Raw genomic sequence first — 9,088 nt, forward strand, 5'->3', positions numbered from 1 at the left:
CATGAAAAATTGAAATTTTTTATTTTCTCGAAAATCCATGATGTAACACCATCATGAAAATCATGAAAAATTGAAATTTTTTATTTTCTCGAAAATCCATGATGTAAATCTCAGAAAATCCATGATGTAGGCTAACCATCATGAAAATCATGAAAAATTGAAATTTTTTATTTTCTCGAGAATCCATGATGTAGGCTAACCATCATGAAAATCATGAAAAATTGAAATTTTTATTTTCTCGAAAATCCATGATGTAAATCTCAGAAAATCCATGATGTAGGCTAACCATCATGAAAATCATGAAAAATTGAAATTTTTTATTTTCTCGAAAATCCATGATGTAAATCTCAGAAAATCCATGATGTAGGCTAACCATCATGAAAATCATGAAAAATTGAAATTTTTTTTTCTCGAAAATCCATGATGTAAATCTCAGAAAATCCATGATGAAGGCTAACCATCATGGAAATCATGAAAAATTGAAATTTTTCATTTTCTCGAAAATCCATGATGTAGATCTCAGAAAATCCATGATGTAGGCTAACCATCATGAAAAACATGAAAAATTGAAATTTTTTATTTTCTCGAAAATCCATGATGTAAATCTCAGAAAATCCATGATGTAGGCTAACCATCATAAAAATCTTGAAAAATTAAAATTTTTCATTTTCTCGAAAATCCATTATGTAAATCTCAGGAAATTCATGATGTAGGCTAACAGTCATGAAAATCATGAAAAATTGAAATTTTTCATTTTCTCGAAAATCCATGATGTAAATCTCAGAAAATCCATGATGTAGGCTAACTATCATGAAAATCATGAAAAATTGAAATTTTTTATTTTCTCGAAAATCCATGATGTAACACCATCATGAAAATCATGAAAAATTGAAATTTTTTATTTTCTCGAAAATCCATGATGTAAATCTCAGAAAATCCATGATGTAGGTTAACCATCATGAAAACCATGAAAAATTGAAATTTTTATTTTCTCGAAAATCCATGATGTGAATCTCAGAAAATCCATGATGTAGGCTAACCATCATGAAAATCATGAAAAATTGAAATTTTTCATTTTCTCGAAAATCCATGATGTAACACCATCATGAAAATCATGAAAAATTGAAATTTTTTATTTTCTCGAAAATCCATGATGTAAATCTCAGAAAATCCATGATGTAGGCTAACCATCATGAAAATCATGAAAAATTGAAATTTTTTATTTTCTCGAAAAATCCATTATGTAAATCTCAGAAAATCCATGATGTAGGCTAACCATCATGAAAATCATGAAAAATTGAAATTTTTTTTTCTCGAAAATCCATGATGTAACACCATCATGAAAATCATGAAAATTGAAATTTTTTATTTTCTCGAAAATCATGATGTAAATCTCAGAAAATCCATGATGTAGGCTAACCATCATGAAAATCATGAAAAATTGAAATTTTTCATTTTCTCGAAAATCCATGATGTAAATCTCAGAGAATCCATGATGTAGGCTAACTATCATGAAAATCATGAAAAATTGAAATTTTTTATTTTCTCGAAAAATCCATTATGTAAATCTCAGAAAATCCATGATGCAAATCTCAGAAAATCCATGATGTAGGCTAACCATCATGAAAATCATGAAAAATTGAAATTTTTTTTTCTCGAAAATCCATGATGTAATCTCAGAAAATCCATGATGTAGGCTAACCATCATGAAAATCATGAAAAATTGAAATTTTTTATTTTCTCGAAAATCCATGATGTAGCTAACCATCATGAAAATCATGAAAAATGAAATTTTTTATTTTCTCGAAAATCCATGATGTAACACCATCATGAAAATCATGAAAAATTGAAATTTTTTATTTTCTCGAAAATCCATGATGTAAATCTCAGAAAATCCATGATGTAGGCTAACCATCATGAAAATCATGAAAAATTGAAATTTTTATTTTCTCGAAAATCCATGATGTAAATCTCAGAAAATCCATGATGTAACACCATCATGAAAATCATGAAAAATTGAAATTTTTTTTTCTCGAAAATCCATGATGTAAATCTCAGAAAATCCATGATGTAGGCTAACCATCATGAAAATCATGAAAAATTGAAATTTTTTATTTTCTCGAAAATCCATGATGTAAATCTCAGAAAATCCATGATGTAGGCTAACCATCATGAAAATCATGAAAAATTGAAATTTTTTTTTCTCGAAAATCCATGATGTAAATCTCAGAAAATCCATGATGTAGGCTAACCATCATGAAAATCATGAAAAATTGAAATTTTTTTTTTCTCGAAAATCCATGATGTAATCTCAGAAAATCCATGATGTAGGCTAACCATCATGAAAATCATGAAAAATTGAAATTTTTTATTTTCTCGAAAATCCATGATGTAAATCTCAGAAAATCCATGATGTAGCTAACCATCATGAAAATCATGAAAATTGAAATTTTTATTTTCTCGAAAATCCATGATGTAAATCTCAGAAAATCCATGATGTAGGCTAACCATCATGAAAATCATGAAAAATTGAATTTTTTATTTTCTCGAAAATCCATGATGTAAATCTCAGAAAATCCATGATGTAGCTAACCATCATGAAAATCATGAAAAATTGAAATTTTTTATTTTCTCGAAAATCCATGATGTAACACCATCATGAAAATCATGAAAATTGAAATTTTTTTTCTCGAAAATCCATGATGTAAATCTCAGAAAATCCATGATGTAGGCTAACCATCATGAAAATCATGAAAATTGAAATTTTTTATTTTCTCGAAAATCATGATGTAAATCTCAGGAAATCCATGATGTAGCTAACCATCATGAAAATTGAAATTTTTTATTTTCTCGAAAATCCATGATGTAAATCTCAGAAAATCCATGATGTAGGCTAACCATCATGAAAATCATGAAAAATTGAAATTTTTTATTTTCTCGAAAATCCATGATGTAAATCTCAGAAAATCCATGATGTAGCTAACCATCATGAAAATCATGAAAAATTGAAATTTTTTATTTTCTCGAAAATCCATGATGTAAATCTCAGAAAATCATGATGTAAATCTCAGAAAATCCATGATGTAGGTAACCATCATGAAAATCATGAAAAATTGAAATTTTTTATTTTCTCGAAAATCCATGATGTTAATCTCAGAAAATCCATGATGTAGCTAACCATCATGAAAATCATGAAAAATTGAAATTTTTTATTTTCTCGAAAATCCATGATGTAAATCTCAGAAAATCCATGATGTAGGCTAACCATCATGAAAATCATGAAAAATTGAATTTTTTATTTTCTCGAAAATCCATGATGTAATCTCAGAAAATCATGATGTAGGCTAACCATCATGAAAATCATGAAAAATTGAATTTTTTTTTCTCGAAAATCCATGATGTAAATCTCAGAAAATCCATGATGTAGGCTAACCATCATGAAAATCATGAAAAATTGAAATTTTTTATTTTCTCGAAAATCCATGATGTAAATCTCAGAAAATCCATGATGTAGGCTAACCATCATGAAAATCATGAAAAATTGAAATTTTTTATTTTCTCTAGAATCCATGATGTAACACCATCATGAAAATCATTAAAAATTGAAATTTTTCATTTTCTCGAAAATCCATGATGTAAATTTCAGAAAATCCATGATGTAGGTTAACCATCATGAAAATCATGAAAAATTGAAATTTTTTATTTTCTCGAAAATCCATGATGTGAATCTCAGAAAATCCATGATGTAGGCTAACCATCATGAGAATCATGAAAAATTGAAATTTTTCATTTTCTCGATAAACCATGGTGTAACACCATCATGAAAATCATGAAAAATTGAAATTTTTCATTTTCTCGAAAATCCATGATGTAAATCTCAGAAAATCCATGATGAAGGCTAACCATCATGAAAATCATAAAAAATTCAAATTTTTTATTTTCTCGAAAATCCATGATGTAAATCTCAGAAAATCTATGATGTAGGCTAACCATCATGTAAATCATGAAAAATTGAAATTTTTTTATTTCTCGAAAATCTATTATGTAAATCTCAGAAAATCCATGATGTAGGCTAACCATCATGAAAATCATGAAAAATTGAAATTTTTCATTCTCTCGAAAATCCATGATGTATCACCATCATGAAAATCATTAAAATTTGAAATTTTTTATTTTCTCGAAAATTGATGATGTAAATCTCAGAAAATCCATGATGTAGGCTAACCATCATGAAAATCATGAGAAATTGGAATTATTCATTTTCTCGAAAATCCATGATGTAAATCTCAGAGAATCCATGATGTAGGCTAACCATCATGAAAATCATGAAAAATTGAAATTTTTTTTTCTCGAAAATCCATGATGTAAATCTCAGGAAATCCATGATGTAGACTAACCATCATGAAAATCATGATGAACTCAGAGCAATCTTCCGTTTTCAGGACTTCAATATAATTGGAATTTCCGAATCATTTTTGAAGCCTAGTATTCCATCACATTTTGTGCATTACCTGGATATAATCTTTTCTGGAATGATAGATTAAATAAAGCTTGTGGAGGTGTAGCAATTTATGTGATGATGGTATCAAAACAAAAGTTTTAATCACATTTAAACAAGAGTATTGTTCCAGACCAGAGTTTATGCTACTTGAATTATCCTTATCTAGTACTGATAAATTACTCGTTGGTATCTGTTATCGCCCGCCAAAAATAGGTCATTTTACAGATTTCGAAAATGCCTTGCTTTCTCTTATGCCTTGTTATAGCCGTATACTAGTTATGGGGGATATGAACACCGACTTGAACATGACAAATCATAACTTTGACTACTTTCAACTGACTACTATTTTCCAATTCCTAAACATGACTATTTTACCTCTCAATCCAACTCATCATACTGATGAATCTGACACACTCATTGACCTTCTCATTGTTAGTGATCCTAACGAGGTTGTTCAAGCAGGCGAAGTCCCAGTCCCAGCTATTTCTGGACATGATTTGATCTTCTGTGTTCTTTCCCATAAGTTACCTAAGCCAGAACAGAAATTATCACTTATAGAGACTTCAAAAACTTTGATGAAGCCGCCTTCCTGACTGATGTGGCTCAGACTCCATGGCATCAATTGAAGCATTACCCTCAGTTGATGACATGGTCAAGACTTTCGAGAATTGGACTTTGACTCTGTATGACAAACATGCACCTTATGTGACTAGGAGGATTAATAGAAAACGACGAGTACCGTGGATGACTGAAGACATACTTAAGATGATGGGACGTAGAGACAAAGCACATAGAAAATTTAAAAAGACATTTGACTTGGACAGTTTGATAGAGTATAGGAGCCTCAGAAATAGAGTTAAACAGGAATTACGGAACTCAAAGATTAGGTACTTGAATTCGTTTATGACAAACAATAGACAAGACTCTAAATCACTTTGGCAGGGAATAAAGAATTCGGGCTTGGCAAACAGAAATCGAATCCACAAATTGACTTACCATTGAACAATATAAATGACCATTTCGTTTCACACTCTAACCAACGCGACGAAGTTGTCATTGCTTATCATATAGATGATCTTGAAGAGCAGGTTACAAACTTAGATTTACCAATCACTGATCAATTTCATTTCCATCCAATCTCAGAAGAAGACACTTTCAGAGCAATTCAACGTATTCATAGTAATGCTACGGGTGTAGACAAAATTCCTATTAAATTTATCAAGAAGATGTTATTTGCTGTTTCAACAACCATTACATATATTTTCAACAAATCACTTGAAGAAGGCATTTTCCCTGAAAACTGGAAGTTTGCTCTGGTTCGCCCTCTAAATAAAGTTCCATCACCCAATGAAGTTGAGGATTTTAGACCAATCAGTATTTTCCCTGCATTGTCCAAAGTGCTAGAAAGACTCATTCATGGTCAAGTTGTAAAATTTCCAGACAACAATAGTGAGCTTCATAACTTTCAATCAGGCTTTAGAAAATTCCATTCAACTGAGACAGCTCTGCTTCGTGTCACTGATGATATAAGGTTAGCTATGGACCAAAGAAAATGCACCATCCTCACCCTATTGATTTTTCTAAAGCATTCGATACTGTTGATCATACAGTCCTTCTGAATAAGTTGGCTATTCTTGGTTTCAGTCACAACTTGTTAGTTTGGTTTAAATCCCATCTATTAGGTAGGAAACAATGTGTATCTGTCGGTGACAATAAGTCTACTTGGAAAAACGTTATGCATGGAGTACCACAAGGTTCAATTTTAGGCCCTCTTCTCTTTACTTTGTATGCTAATGACCTTTCTTCCATTATCAAATTCTCCAGTTTCCATACTTATGCAGACGACCTTCAAATATATTTGAGCTGTCCCATAACAAAAATTAATGAAACAGTGGAATAATGAATCAGGATATCAATTCGATAGTGGAATGGACAAAGAAAAATGGCCTTAAGCTTAATCCCATCAAAACACAACCCATTATAATTGGATATTCTCGTCTTATAAACAATATTGACCTTGAATCGATTCACAAAATTAGTGTAGATGGTAATGACATTCCTTACTGTAGCTCAGTTAAAAATTTAGGCATTATTATGAAAAATACTCTTGACTGGTCAGAACAAGTGAATAAAACTTGTAAAAAGGTATTCTCAGCCATGCATGCATTGAAGAAAATGCACGATATTCTCCCTAGAAACATTAAATTATTATTGGTTCAATCTCTCATCTTCCCACATTTAATGTATTGTAATTCTGTTCTTAACGATATGCAAGTCACTCTGAATGATAAACTACAGCGTTGCCAAAATTATTGTACGTTTCGTCTACTCTCTCCAACGCCATGATCATATCACCCCAGCCCACATTGCTAGTTCAACATTAAAGCTTCCCGATCAAAGGCTTTTCGAATAGTCAAGCTTGTTAGAGATATCTTGAAATACGGTATCCGAACTATTTTAAATATGATTTCAAATTTGTCTCTGAAGGTAGGAGGATAGATGCTTCACATACTAGAACCGGAGAAAGTACTTTAAGGCGAATCAGCATGGAAAAAATTGTGATTCTAGCCCTATAGATAGCAGCACTGTTGGGGTCAAATTACTTTATGTGATTACTCACTTATTTTTAGTCCAATATGGAAGACCAAAACTGTTTTGCAATCAGCTTAAAGGTTTGAAACTCGCTACCATATGCTTAATTTTTTTTCCAATTTGAATAAGTTTTTACAATTGATAATTTTATATTAAGAAAAAAATTAGTAATGAAGGTAGTCATTTTAAAGGCAAATTTTTTTCAAGAATTTTAAAATTAATTTCAAACAAATCGGTTGAACGGTTCTGTCGGAAGCGCGTTTTTAATTCCAATGCATTGTTCAATTGGATTGTATTGTTCACGCGGTCAGAACAGTAATCAGGACAGGTCAGTTCACTGTCTAAGCCTAACGCACTGATTGAGCGCCTTCTCACTCGCTCACTCTCTCTCTTTCTATCTGACTAGTTCCAGAGCTTTCTTTCTTTGGAGCTGTAGTCAGTGACCATATCGTGGTTATTGTTGTGGGAGTGAGTGATTGACAAAGTTTGCAATTCACTTAATTCATTTTTTTTTCAATCTGAATAAGTATTTACAATTGATAGCTTTTATAATAAGTAAAAATTAACTAATGCAGGTAGTCATTTTAAAGGCAAATTTAAAATTTAATTTCAAACAAATCGGTTTAACGGTTCTGTCGGAAGCGCGTTTTTAATTCCAATGCATTGTTCAATTGCAGTGTATTGTTCACGCAGTCAGAACAGTAAAATAATAATGATAAATAAATAAATTTATTTGTTCAAGCACATATGCTAATACAAACGAGTTGAGTTGAATACAGTCATTACATTCCATGATATCAAATTACTGGTATGTCTTAAATCATATATGCTTTAAATATATATCACAAGTAAGAGTACTTAGTAGTATATGTTCCCAATATACAGAAGAATATATCTCGTAGTTCAACTACGAAAATAATGAATTTTACATAAAATTTATCCAATACTACATTTCTTACATACTAATAAAATACAATTTATAGTAATCAACAATAATAACATTCTAGTTTTAAATATCTACCTATTCGTATTTTATTAACAAAACGAGTAATAACAGAATTAACTTCAACAATAATAAATTCTAGACAAAAAATACATTTTTATATATAATCCATCACACATACAATAATCTTTTCCAACTATCTAATTTTTAGAGCTCAATCTATCCCCATCAAACTTACTTTATTCAGCTCAATGCATTCCCCACTTAACCGTCTAAAATGAGCATCGAATACTTTTAATATTTTCAATGATATCCTCTTTTCCTGACTATAATTATCGGACATTATTCAAGTGCTTATTATCATAGATCTGATTTCGATTGCTTTCATTGTAAATACAAACGGTTGATTTTCTGCTCCATAAAGTTCGAAGTAAAACCATGAGTCAGTAACTACATTAATTTGTAGTGAATTTTTCTAAATAGTGTCTTCTTATTCCACCATACATCGGGCACCTCAACAGAAAATGCTCCACAAATTCCTTCTCTTTCATATTACAAATAGGGCATTCTAATGAGCTGTTAATCCATATTCCCAGGTCTCTATTATTATATAAATAGAAAGAGTCAGAACAGTAGCACACGGTCAGTTCACTGCCTAATGCATTGATTGTGAGCCTTTTTACTCGTTCTCTCTCATATTCTCTCACTCTCTTTCTCACTTCCTTTCTAACTAGTCTCAGAACTTTCTTTCTTTGGATCTATAGTCAGTGACCATTATCATGGTTATTGTTGTGGGAGTGATTGACAAAGTTTGCAATTCACAAAATATATTTCTTTGCGTAATGGTTCAATCAACAATTTTACGATTATTGTGCAATGACAAAAATAAAACAAATGAATAGCTGTAGTGTGAACTTGAGTGTAGTTTTGAAACATCGAAACAATGAAGGTGAGCCCTCTTCTGTCAACATGTCCTACTATAGCATTGTCCATCGTCCTAACTTCTTTCAGTTTCCATTGTCATTGCAAATTCAACCCTCAATAGTTGTCAC

The sequence above is a fragment of the Nilaparvata lugens genome, chromosome 5 (assembly GCF_014356525.2).
Source record: "Nilaparvata lugens isolate BPH chromosome 5, ASM1435652v1, whole genome shotgun sequence".
NCBI lineage: Eukaryota > Metazoa > Arthropoda > Insecta > Hemiptera > Delphacidae > Nilaparvata > Nilaparvata lugens.